General features: G+C 44.0%; 1 long non-coding RNA gene across 1 annotated transcript in view; it reads left to right on the top strand.

The window, feature by feature from the left end:
- LOC142099345 (uncharacterized) overlaps positions 1-12852 on the top strand; it is a 258678-nt gene that overhangs the window by 180829 nt on the left and 64997 nt on the right. The window contains exon 4 of the long non-coding RNA XR_012678516.1: positions 3479-3549. This is a non-coding gene — a long non-coding RNA (uncharacterized LOC142099345). The remainder of the gene's footprint in view (positions 1-3478; positions 3550-12852) is intronic.

Below are 12852 nucleotides of genomic sequence, written 5' to 3'. Positions count from 1 at the left end.
ATTTTAGAAAAGTTTACTTTTTGTTGTTCAACCATGCCAGAGTTGCTTTGGACTTGTGTCATTGTCCTGCTGAAAGGTGAATTTTCCCCAAGATATAGTTTTCTAAAAGGCTAAAGTAGGTTGTCTTGAAGTATCTTCTTGTATTTAATACCATCCATCAGTTTAACAAGATGCTCAATTGCTCCTGAGGAAAAGCATCCCCACAATATGGTGCTACCACCCCTATTCTTCACTGTTGGGATGTGTTTTGCTGAGGAATAAGCAGTGATAGGTTTGCACAATAAATAGCAGTTTCAATTGGGGCCAAAAATATCAATTTTTTCTCATCTACCATAAAACCTTATTCCAAATTTTGTGCCTGAGTCTTCAGGGGAAGCATCTCCGTTTTTTGTGTGTATCGTACGCAAAACTCTTCTGCGAATGCTTCCAACACAGGACTCCCGTTTGACTGCGGTAGCAGAACCCTCACATTTGCAACTGCAATGTAGCTGTGTGAATGGGGAGGTAATGGGGCGTGGTGGCGCAGTCAATGCACAGTGAGGGCATTCCCTTGAAGTGATGTCCAAGTCAAGGTCAGGCAAACCTACGGAATCGCGTAGGAGTCGGCGTATAGAATGCACCAACTTGGGGTCTACTTTATCTCCCTGTGACAAACACTTACATACACAAAAATACAGCCGATCGGTGCATGTTCGTGACATTTGCTCACAATCACCTGCATACTCTCTGCTAATCGAAACACTAATATAAAAAGTCTGATTACAGCATGTGCTTTATGCTGCCATTTCTGCCTTGCATTTTTGCATCCAGTATTGCATTACAGTTTCCTTTTTCCCCTGTTGTGTTAAGCTTTTTCAATTAACAAGGTTTGTTTTAGTTTTTACTCCTTTTAAAAGTGTATGTAAAATGGTAGCCTAATCTTTTGTGGTTTGATACTATTTTTTGTTTTGTTTTTCTGATACAAATGTATGTGTTATGTATATGTTTTGTTTTTCTTTGTTTTTTGTAATCTTACTTTCCTTCATGTCATACTTTGTTTTACTTTGTCTCATCATAGCCTAGTCAAGTGGCTGCTAAATAGCTTTCTTATGTTTTCTATATGTTTTATATAGCACTCTGCTCATTAGGCTGCTGGCTAACTTTGCTTGACTGCCAGGATTCGCCTTCATTGTGTCGTAAGTTGTATGGCCCTAGGTGCCATCCTTTTACTTAGCATCTAAGGAGAAGGACTAATTCAGCATTCTTTATTATTAATGTTTTTGGTGTTTGGTTTTTCAGTGACTTATGTATGTGCTATTTGGTTTTGTTTTTCTTAATTTATTCATGCCTAGTCACAATGCCTACTTGTGTTTCCTGCTTTATTTGTTAGTAATACATTTATTTTTACCCCCAGCCCCATTATGAGTTTGACCAACCCACTTGTAGGTGTAAGTATACTTGAAATGTTTCATGTTCAAACAGGCATGAAAGTTTTAAAATGTTGAAGTAGTGTTATGACAACCAGTGCGGCATTAACTTATAGAACAGGCAGCTGAGGTCTTCACCTTTAACAGCCGCCTTTCCCATAGAGACTGGTTATGCTCACAGGTACTCAGATGCCCCCAGGTCTTAAACTCAAAGTAGTATAAGTTTATATTCACATTGCTGAGCACAGGTACAGGAGGTAACACACAGAACAGGCAGGCCAGCGATCTGCAGACTGGATGGAGCACCAGAGATGTCAGGTACCAGCAGGGTCAGGGTCACAGGCAACGGTTCAGAATCCGGGGACAGGCAATGGATCAGGATCACAGGCAATGGTACAGAGTACGGGTACAAGCAATAAATCAAGGTCACAGGCAATGGTTCAGAGTCCGGGTACAGGCAATAGGTGAAGGTCACAGGCAATGGTTCAGAATCCAGGGACAGGCAATGTCATACACAGGTAATCCAAAGGTTTAAACACCTAACAAAGCTAGGGAGCAGGCTACAGTACTAGAAACAGGATGCTATAACCGGCAGGGAGGCTAAGCCCTCCCTGCTTTTTACACTGGAGCCAACCAATCAGGCCATTGCCCTACAACAACACACAGTCCAAGGTGATTACATTAAAAGACCTAGTTAGCCCGCAGGCTATAGTGCATGCGCCCGGCTGTACTGAGTGGCCGGGGCGCGAAAGCAGAGATTTCGGCGTCCGGCCGTTGCCCTGGCAACGGTCGGAGACGTGAAACAGGAAGTGACGTCCCGGTCATCATGGCGACGGCCAGGACGCCAGAGGGAGCAGGAAGTGAGTCTCGGCGGTGCCCGCGGCTGCCGAGGCTCGTGAAAAATAGGTAATCATTTTTAAAAACATTCTTCTCTCTTAAATATAGCCTTTATTTAGAAATAGCTGAGGGACATATGGCAGTGCAGGAGGGCAACCAGTGCCCACGCCTCCAGAACCAGCAACTAGTCCATCATCGCCAGTGGATCGTGTTTTCAGGCCATATGTCAGCCTCTTTAGGATGTCTGATGCTGAGGTGGTACATCGTTATCGGCTCCCGCCTCATGTCATCCTGAACACCCTGAGCATTGTGCAGTGGGACCTGGAGCCAATGCGCAACATCCCCACAGCAATAACGCCATTTACCAAATTGTTGGCGCTGTTGCACTTTGGCGCACAGGGTCTTTCCAGACCACTGTGGGGATGGTGGCAGGGATGCCTCAGAAGTCCTTCAGTCGTGTGCTGAAGGTTGTTCTGTGGGTGTGCCTGCCACAGCTCAAGCAATTCTTCCATCTGCCATTCAATGAGGAGTCGCTTGTGCCCATAAAACGACAGTTTGCGACCATAGTCAGTTTTCCGCACGTCATAGGGGCAGGAGATGGGACTCATGTAGCCTTCGTTCCGTCTGGTGGGAATGCTGCGATTTATTTGAATCGCAATCATTTCCACTCAATAAACGTCCAGGCTATATGTGACCCGTCTCTCCAAATTCATGACCTGGTAGCTGTGTGGCCAAGTAATACACATGACTCCTTTGCTTTCTGGCAATCAGGGGCGTGGAAAGATTGCAACAGAGGCAAGGGGGTGCAAGGCCATATGGTGATGCGTGGCTTTTAGGTAAAAATTTATTTTTAAACCTAAATATATGTCATATATGTAGTACTTTAAGATGTTAGCATTCATGTCCTTACTTTTATAGCTAAGTATGCAGGCAGATTATCATTGAGCATTCTAATATCTTTCCCCTGTTAATTTTAAGTGTGATGTTTAACTTGATATACCACTTGGAGAGCTCCCCAGAAAAAAACCCTTTAAACATTTGTAAAGGACCTACCCTAGTTGTATTACAGTATATTGAAATGCATATTATCCAAGCCTCTCTGTAGTAATTTATCTGCTATTTTTACTGTGTAAATCTGCCACTGTTTGTCATACAACATACTGCTTGTGTTTTCTACGGACCTATGATTTTGTGATTCATATTTTTCCCTTTGTCTTTCTTGTCGCCACTTCCAGGAGATAACGTTTACCCTTTGTGCTCTTGGGGCAGAGATGGCAGGAGGAGAAGGGGGAGCAGAACAAGTGTGGTAAGATGGGTTATAACGGATATAGGGAAACATATTTTCAGTTTGAAAATATTGGGGTTGAGGGAAAGAATGGTGTTGTAAGCAAGGTGTGACGCTATAAAGAGTAGGACCATGAGAAGGGAGTGGGTCAGTATGTGGACACGGGTGAGGGTAATGGGGTCTAGTTATGGAATGATATTCCGGTGTGGTGCAGTATGGTTGATAGATAGGACTGGCAGTTGTAGAGAAAGATGAAGATACCTGGGAAGTGGGTGCTGTTGGATTGTTAGTGATATATGCAGAAAGAAGGTTTGTGAGATGTGTGAAAGTATTGTTTATTGAGGTTAGGTTTTGGTCTAAATTGTGCTCCATATGAGTGAGGGTTGCAGAGATTTCTGTGGTGTTGGTCTGAATAGTGGTATTTGTATTCCTAATATTTTGATGACATGCGTTCAGTGATTCCTGTCCCCTGACTTCTGCTTCCACAGTCATCTGATGCTCTTCGACATCACGTGGCTCCTCGACCAGCTCATTGTGAAAGTTTCCTTCACCTGTATTGGCACCTAGAATGAAGGGTAAATCCCCAGAACAAGTCATTACCATTTTAAATTATGTGCCAGTGTGTAAAAGATAGACAAATGAATTTTGTGTGCGTTGGGTTAAAAATGATCCTTAATTACTTCAGACAATATTGCCCCCCATAAATGTTTTTGATAGGTTAGACAAATTTCTTTTTTTTCTAAACAAAAAAATTATTATAACTTCAATTTAATGTACCTGGTGGTGTGATAGGCTCCATCAAGGGTGGGCTACGTCCGGTGTCATTGAGGCCCATCCCTTGTACCATCTCATCATGCAAACAGCCCATTGCCCTGGTCTCAAGTGGAGTATAGGGTACATTGGAATAATAGAATGTTGATCCTAGTAGGGCTCTGGGTAGGAGGAGAATTGCCCCATTGAATGAACATGACAGGGGTCGAAAAGACAGTACTTTATGTAAATGTCACCATAGCAAGACAGGGAATACAGAACATTCAAACCATAGTCTCCAGGTTCAACATCATGACAGTTCGTTTCTGGCATACCAGGTGACAGCATTTTTAGTTTTTGTTGTTGTTGCTTTAGCTGTCTACTCATTCTTATAAGATATTGTACAGTCACTTCATTATTACACTTCAAGTCGTCTTGTGGACTTACGATCAAATGAGGTTGTCGGCCGAACAGTGTCTCAAAGGGGGACAGATTAAGAGGTGGTCTAGGAGTGGTTCGGATGCTATGGAGGACTAGTGGCAAAGCTTCAGGCCACACCAACCCAGTTTCAGCCATTATCTTACCAAGCTTGTTCTTAATAGTACCATTTACTCTTTCCACCTTACCACTGGCTTGTGGTCGGTAAGGGGTATGAAGTCTGTTACTGATTCCCATGAGCTTACACATATTTTGGAAGATATCACCAGTAAAGTAGGTACCCCTATCACTTTCAATGATTCTAGGGATACCGAACCTACACAAAAACTCTTGTACAATTTTCTTTGCAGTGAACACAGCAGTATTAGTGTGTCACTCACCGGACTGTTAGTGCCTCTAGGTTGGGACATGGGTCTCTCTCGCTCCTGCCGGCGCCTCTCCTGAGCCACGGCCACCCGCCATCTTGACTAAGATTGCGCATGTGCAGAAACCCTGAACTGTTAATACCTCGCCTCTAGTCTCATTGGTTAATTAATCACCTCTCAGTACTTAAGGCACATGTTGCCCTATTACCTTTGCCTGTTCTTGGTTCTCATTCCTTGAGACTCTGAGGTGTTTCCTGTTTCTGCTCGTTTTATCCGTTTGCTCTGGACAAGTCTTCTCTCCACATCGTTAGTAGAACTTACCCGCTGCAGACTACTCTCGCTACCTCCGTTACCTGCCTGCTTCTGGACAAGTCTCCTCTCCAAATCGGTAGTAGAACTTACCCGCTGCAGACTACTCTTGCTACCTCCGTTACCTGCCTGCTTCTGGATAAGTCTCCTCTATACATCAGTGGTACAACTTGCCTATTGCACCTGGACCACTCACATTACTCCGTTCCACGCCTGCACCTGGACAAGTCTTCCCTTCACATCAGTGGTACAACTTGCCTATTGCAGACCACTCACGTTGCTCCGTTACATGCCTGCACCTGGACAAGTCTTCCCTTCACATCAGTGGTAAAACTTGCCTATTGCAGACCACTCACATTACTCCGTTCCATGCCTGCGCCTGGACAAGTCTTTCCTTCACATCAGTGGTACAACTTGCCAATTGCAGACCACTCACACTATTCTGTTACACACCTGCGCTGGACAAGTCTTCTCTACATATCCGTGGTGAAACTTACCAGCTGTAGACCATTCATGTTTCCTTGTGATATAGCTACTACTCTGTATGGTACCTATTAGCTGGACTAAAGTCTACAAGTGCCTCTGTATTGTAGCTACAAGTCGCTGACTCTTCTACTATATTGTTGATTGGTCTTTGCCTAACGTTATGCAGTTATCAAGTACTGGCCTGCTATATGCTACCTGCGTGCTAAGGCACTTGGACTCTTTCCTCATTTTATCTTGTTTACTAAACTGCTGTACCATCACAGTTCCACGGTGCCAAGACTCAGCATTTATACTATTGACATTCCTTTCCTCTATTCTACTGTATGGTTCTACTGATTCACCACACTACCCAGAGGTCCACACTTCTGGTAAGTGTAGCTACACCTGGTGAATTCTGGGTAAAACTCCTAGTGCCCGTGACATAGTGGCTGCCGGATATGCTTCTACCCAACCGGAAAATACATCAATACATACTAACACATACTTTAGATTCCTGCAAGGTGGTAATTGGATATAGTCAATTTCTATTACCTGAAAAGGTCCATCTGTAGGAGGGATGTGGGATGGCTCAGTTGGAATAGTTTTCCTGACATTTTTCCTTAAACAAGTAAGACATGACATTGCCTTCTTACCAGCCTGAGAGGAAAATCCAGGAGCACACCAGCATGCTCTCACTAGTTTGCACATACCTTCTTTACCCAGGTGAGTCAGACCGTGTGCTGCTTCAGCCAGGCTTGGATAGTATGTTCTGGGAGCTACAGGCTTACCTTGTCCATCCCTCCAGAGTCCTGAGGACTCTTGACCACATCCCTTCGCCTTACAGACCGCCTTTTCCTGCAGGGAACACAAATCTTGCATTTCAATTAATTTCTGCATGTCTAATGTCTGAAAAACCATCATAGTCTCTGTTGATACAGTCATATGTTGCCCTGCTGCCCATTTAGCAGCTTCGTCCGCCCTGTTGTTGCCCAATGACACCGGGTCTTCTTCAGAGGTATGGGCTTTACACTTTATGACGGCTACTGTCCTGGGTAACTGTATCGCTGTCAAAAGTCCTTTTATGTGATGTGAGTGTGCCACTGGCGTGCCTGCTGCTGTCATAAAGTTTCTAAGACACCAAAGGGCCCCAAAATCGTGCACTGCCCCGAAGGCGTACCTAGAGTCAGTATATATATAAGCTGACTTACCCTTTGCCACTCACAAGCTCTCGTTAATGCTACTAGTTCCGCCACCTGGGCTGAGTGAGGTGGGCCAAGGGGTCTAGCTTCTAAAACATCCTTATCGTCTACAACAGCATAACCAGTACATAGTTCTCCCGTCTCTGTCTGTCTATGACAACTCCCATCTGTATAAAACGTAAAATCTACATTTTCTAAGGGGGTGTCACGTATGTCGGGCCTCGCAGTAAAGGTCTTATTCAGGTATTCCATACAATCATGCATATCAGTACTCTTGCCAAACTCATCATCACCCAGTGTTTCCTCACCTCCCACCCTTTGTGTCTCTAGAGACACATATGAAAGGTATGTAGCTGGATTTAAGGTGCTACATCATTTGATGGTGATGTTTGACGGTGCCATTAGAGCTAGTTCCCACTTTGTGAATCTAGCTGAAGAAACATGTCTGGTTTAAGCTTAATTTAACAGAGCTGATACAGCCTGGGGTGTATAGACAGTTGAATTATGTCCTAATACTACATCCTCGGTCTTACTTACCAGAAGAGCAGTTGCTGCTACACTTCTGAGACATGTTGGGAGTGATCTTGCCACAGTGTCCAATTGTGCACTGTAGTATGCTACCGGTCTGCTAGCGTCGCCATGTTTCTGTGTGAGGACACCTGCTGCACAACCATCAGCTTCCGTACAGTATTGCTCAAAAGGCTTTTCACAATCAGGTATTCCTAATGCAGGTGCTCTAGTCAGACTATCTTTAAGATTAAAGAACGCTTGCTCTGACTCTTCTGTGTGTACGACACGTTCTGGTTTTGAGGAAGAGACTAGCTCCTGCAATGGTAATGCCAGAATAGAAAAACCTGGGATTCAGGATCTACAGTATCCACACATCCCAAAGAAGGTACGAATTTGCTTCTGGCTTTGCGGCAGAGTCATGTGTTGTATGGCCTCAATTCTGTCGGTTGTCATGTGTCTTACCCCCTGGGTGAGACAGTGTCCTAAGTATTTGACCTTAGTCTGACATGGCTGTAATTTGTCCTTTGCCACCTTGTGCCCTGTTTGCGAGAGATGGAGCAACAGCAATTTAGTATCATGTAAACATGACATAAAAGAATCAGAGCACAACAACAAATCGTCCACATATTGAATTAGAACAGACCCATTGCTGGGTTGAAAGGATTGTAAACAGTCATGTAAGGCTTGGGAGAAAATACTGGGGGCTGTCAATGAACCCCTGGGGCTGTCTCGTCCATGTATATTGCACTCCCCTGTAGGAGAATGCAAATAGGTATTGGCAGTCAGGGTGAAGAGGGACTGAGAAGAAAGCAGAACATAGATCAATGACAGTAAAATGACTAGCAGACGGTGGGATCTGCATGAGGATGACAGCTTGATTGGGCACTACGGGGAATTGGCTCTCAACCATTTTATTAATTCCCCTTAAGTCCTGGACTAATCTATAGCCCCTCCCCCCACTCTTCTTCACAGGGAAAATGTGACTATTTGCTGTGCTGGATGTACGAATTAAAATCCCTTGTTGCAACAGTCTCTCAATAACAGGATATACCCCTAGTTCCACCTCCGGTTTTAATGGATACTGTGGGGTTTTTGGAGCTATCCTACCACTTTTTAGATTTACCATCACAGGGGCTACATTTGCCATCAATCCAGTGTCTTGTCCATCTCTGGTCCATAGGGAACCCAGTATTTCCTGCAACATCCCATTTACTTGAGATGGACTTTGTTCTATAACGGTAGAGTGCAACATTAACCTTTGAGGGGTGTCCAAAATATCCTGTACCTCATGTACGACCTTCTCTGGTATATCTAGGAATACACCATCTGGGGTACAGTATATGACACATCCCATTTTACATAACAAGTCTCTTCCCAGCAAGATAGTAGGAGCTGCTGCAGCTAAGAGAAACAAATGCTTGGTATGCAGGGGCCCAATAGTAACTTCTGTGGGTTTAGTTAAAGGATAATGTAACACTCTTCCCGTTACCCCCATAGCTGGAATAGTTTAACTGGTCACCTGTAGATTGAAAGGAGAGGTTATCACAGATCTGGCCGCCCCTGTATCTACACGAAAAGTTTGTTTCCTACCAGCTATGTCAACTATCATTGTTGGATCTTCTCTCAGACTCTCAGTTAACCTCACTGGCTGTAGACTACAGGTATGACCTGACCCCTAGCGCTGACTATCGCTTTCCTGCGCAGCATTTGCTGCTATAAAGTGCGCGGGCAGGTATGAGTCTTCTTGTCTATGTGAATTCCTCTTTGGAGGATATTTATGTGACCCACCCTTATGTGTATTGAGTCTTTCCTTTTTACAATCTCTCATGAAATGTCCTTCTTCATTACAGTTGAAACACCTGATTATTTTATGTTTCTTCTTATGTGGGTTGTATGCTGGTGGTCGTGTATGCATTCCCTCTAGAGCCTGTATACTTACCGTCATTAACCTATCACTTTTCTCTTCCTTTTTCCTAAAAAGGTTTTTGTCATGCTCCACAGCAGACTCCTTAAGATAATCTACTGTGATGCCTCTCCAATTAGCTAATGTGGTTTGTACCCTCGTCTTTAAATTTTCCCTAAGGCCATCCATTAATACCACTACAGCTACCTCTCTGTGATGTGGGTCCTCACCTATGTTTGATATTCCAGTGAACCGTGCTATCGCTGTTAGAGCTCTAGCGAAGTAATCTGATGCTGTTTCACTATCTTTCTGTTTAATGGTGAAAATTTTGCTTCAATTTACTACTACTGGAAAATAGATGGCTAAATGTGTGACAATTTGTTCTATATTTTCATGATTAACCTCATCTGTCAAGGTGTTGTCTTCCTCAACACTACACGCCAATCTTTATTGGTTGGTTCGTGTGCATTTCCTAAGTCCTTAACAAACTTCTGACACTTAGCCAACTCTTTTCTAGGATCTAGGAATTCAGTCATAATGGAACGTAATTCTGATCTAGTCCAAGGACAATACATTGTAACATTTCTTACAGGAACTACACCATCCTTATCTGCCTTCCCATTGGAAACTGATATTGTGCGAACTGGATGCGTACCCACCGGTTCACTATCTTCAGGATTATTTACAGGAGTAACTACTTCAGTACTTTGGATGTTATCCCTCCTAGTGGTAACACTACTCTCACCTACCTCAGCCATTGCCCCCTTTCCATACTTAAGCTGAACCTCTAGCATATTAACAGCATGGGCAATGGCTGAAATTAGAGTGGGTTCATCTTCTTCATCTGACACACTTGTTTAAAACTAACTTGAAACAGGATATAACTTAGCAAATTCGTTTTTATTCATTTTTAATAACGGCTGTACTTACTCCTCCCGCCACATAGGGTGGCGGGGGCGCGCTTGCGCTAAGTTCTCCACGCTTCTCAGCGGCTACTTCCTTTGTGCGCGCGCTTTTAGACACGCCTACTTCCGCTGTGCATTCGCTGCTCTGCCACGTGTTGCCTTCCATTTGCCACAATTTTAAACAATCATTATGTTTATTTCTCACTTTTGTTGACTTAATCAACCACACTTTATCTTTTACATTATTCAGTGCCTCTGAATTAAAACTTCCTATTGTTGGGAAAGGCCTAACACAATCCTTGGTCATCTTGACCCACGTGTCGCAATAAACCGTTGCGTATTCACCATATTTCTTACACATAAGAAACCTCGCTGAACCAATAGGCCCTTCCTTAGGCAGTACACTGGCCATCTCTAGCGTATGCTTAGCACCCATGTTGAACAGTACTAATATCTATGTGGGCCAAAAATATACCGCAATACTTTGTCTCTTCCACAAACACTTTCAACCCTGTTGCTACAATCTACCGCTAGAGATCTCTAATGGCCGTGGACGTATTTCCGCTAGCCGCGTCAACTCGCTTCTTCTCGCACCCTGCGAGGACCCCTAAAACAGAAATATCACTGTGGGCCCCAGGGCTATCAGCTCCTCGATACCCCGGCTCTACCACAAAATCTGTTGAGTTTATTATCGCTGGTAGCGCAATGTCGATACAATCAACCTGCCTTTCCAGTATAATTCCTCCAAGCTGCTCTCCCAATTCACACTCACGGTTGTCCTTACCGTGTGGTCATATCGCACCGCCTACTAATACTAATTATCAGTAAACCATGCGATCCATTGGGCGCGCTTGACGAAAACCTCCTAGTTTTCGCCTTTGGTATATCTGCCTAACATACCGTTCATCAGTTGGGCACTTGCCTCGTCAGACAGCATCTGACACTCTATTCAACAATAGATCCCAACTTTAGTGTATTGAAATCAGAAAAGTTGACGTACGCTAAGCAGGAAATGCACATACGCTAAGCAATGCAATACATTAAAAATGCAATATGACAATAAAAAGAAACAGTTTTCTCTTTTGTCCCTAGATTCAAGTTAGCGCACCTTCAGGTTATGCAAAACGGACATTCAGTTTCACAACACGGAGTAAAATTCAGGTTTTGAACACATTGCGTTCTAACCCGTATATATGACGCTTCTCCACCCTTTGTTGCGTAACCGAAATCCGTTGGTCTTGCGTATCATCCAGCAACGTAACCTCCGCCGCGAGCCCCCAAATTGTTATGCACGTTTTGTCGCTATCCAATAACGATTGTCGAATCTCGATTTGTGTTTCCAACGCACAAATATTTATTCTCAAAAAGTAGCAGAATAATTCAAGCGAAATAATAATAAGTATAGCCGTTACTTATCGCAGGCGCTCTGGATCCAGTGAATGGTCATTCAGGTCTGAAGTCTGTGGTCAAGATGACTGAACAGTACATGAGAGCTACTGCTTATATGCAAACAGAAATACAGTAAAACAATGCAGATGGTATGGCTTGCTTCTATTGGTCCAGGCTTCAGGAAGGTCCAGGGGGTTGCAGATCATAGGCTAGTTCAAACGAAAGAATCCAAAGGTGGGGGTCATCTCTCCAGGGGATGTTCTCCTTTCTTCCCACCAAAACTCCAGTTACAACTAGTCCATTAGGATTTTATAGTCAGCATCATATTAAAGGTTTATTCCCTAACATCAATAACTAGAGTATGCAATGTGCGATCTCTTCGCCGAATGCACCAGACAGCTGCTGATGTAAAGGGGATTAATATGATACCAGACATGACACATTTCCTTTAACCTGTACCATATGTATTACTAATGTGCATATAACTTATAATATTACACATAAACACTACTATATTTCGACATAAATAACTATGTGTTGCGACTATAATTAATGTGTACTATTTACAAAGAAGCGTATTGGTGCGAATGTGTGTAACTGTGTAAAAACCGCTATTGCCACGTGTTGTGGCTGCGTACGCCCTTCCACGCTGTAGCGTGCAATACGCATCTTTTCAAACAAAGACAACCAAATCTGCTCGATATTAATTGAAATTACTTTATCCAATTTGCTGACTTCGACATACCCCCACCCTCTCCCCTCTCCATGCCCATTCTGTCCTCCTTCTCACCCTCCTCTGCTGCTGCTATCTCCTTTCTCCCCTCCCCTCCTGCCAGCTCACCCTCCTTCTCTTCCTTCACTCCGGTATCTGCAGATGAAGTCCATCCCCTTCTCTCTTCCTCTCCTTCCTCCACTTGCACACAGGACCCAATCGCCTCCCACCTCCTCCGCTCCCTCTCTCTCGAAGCCTGCTCCCACCTTGCACACCTCATCAATCTCTCCCTCTCCTCTGGAATCTTCCCCTCCTCGTTTAAACATGCTCTTGTCTCCCCTTGATCCCGCCTCTCTCTCTAATTACCGCCCTATTTCGC

This window comes from Mixophyes fleayi, chromosome 8 (genome assembly GCF_038048845.1).
Source record: "Mixophyes fleayi isolate aMixFle1 chromosome 8, aMixFle1.hap1, whole genome shotgun sequence".
In the NCBI taxonomy this organism is placed as follows: domain Eukaryota; kingdom Metazoa; phylum Chordata; class Amphibia; order Anura; family Limnodynastidae; genus Mixophyes; species Mixophyes fleayi.
The sequence above is the reverse complement of the archived record's forward strand: the minus strand, read 5'-3'. Positions and strand labels throughout refer to the sequence as shown.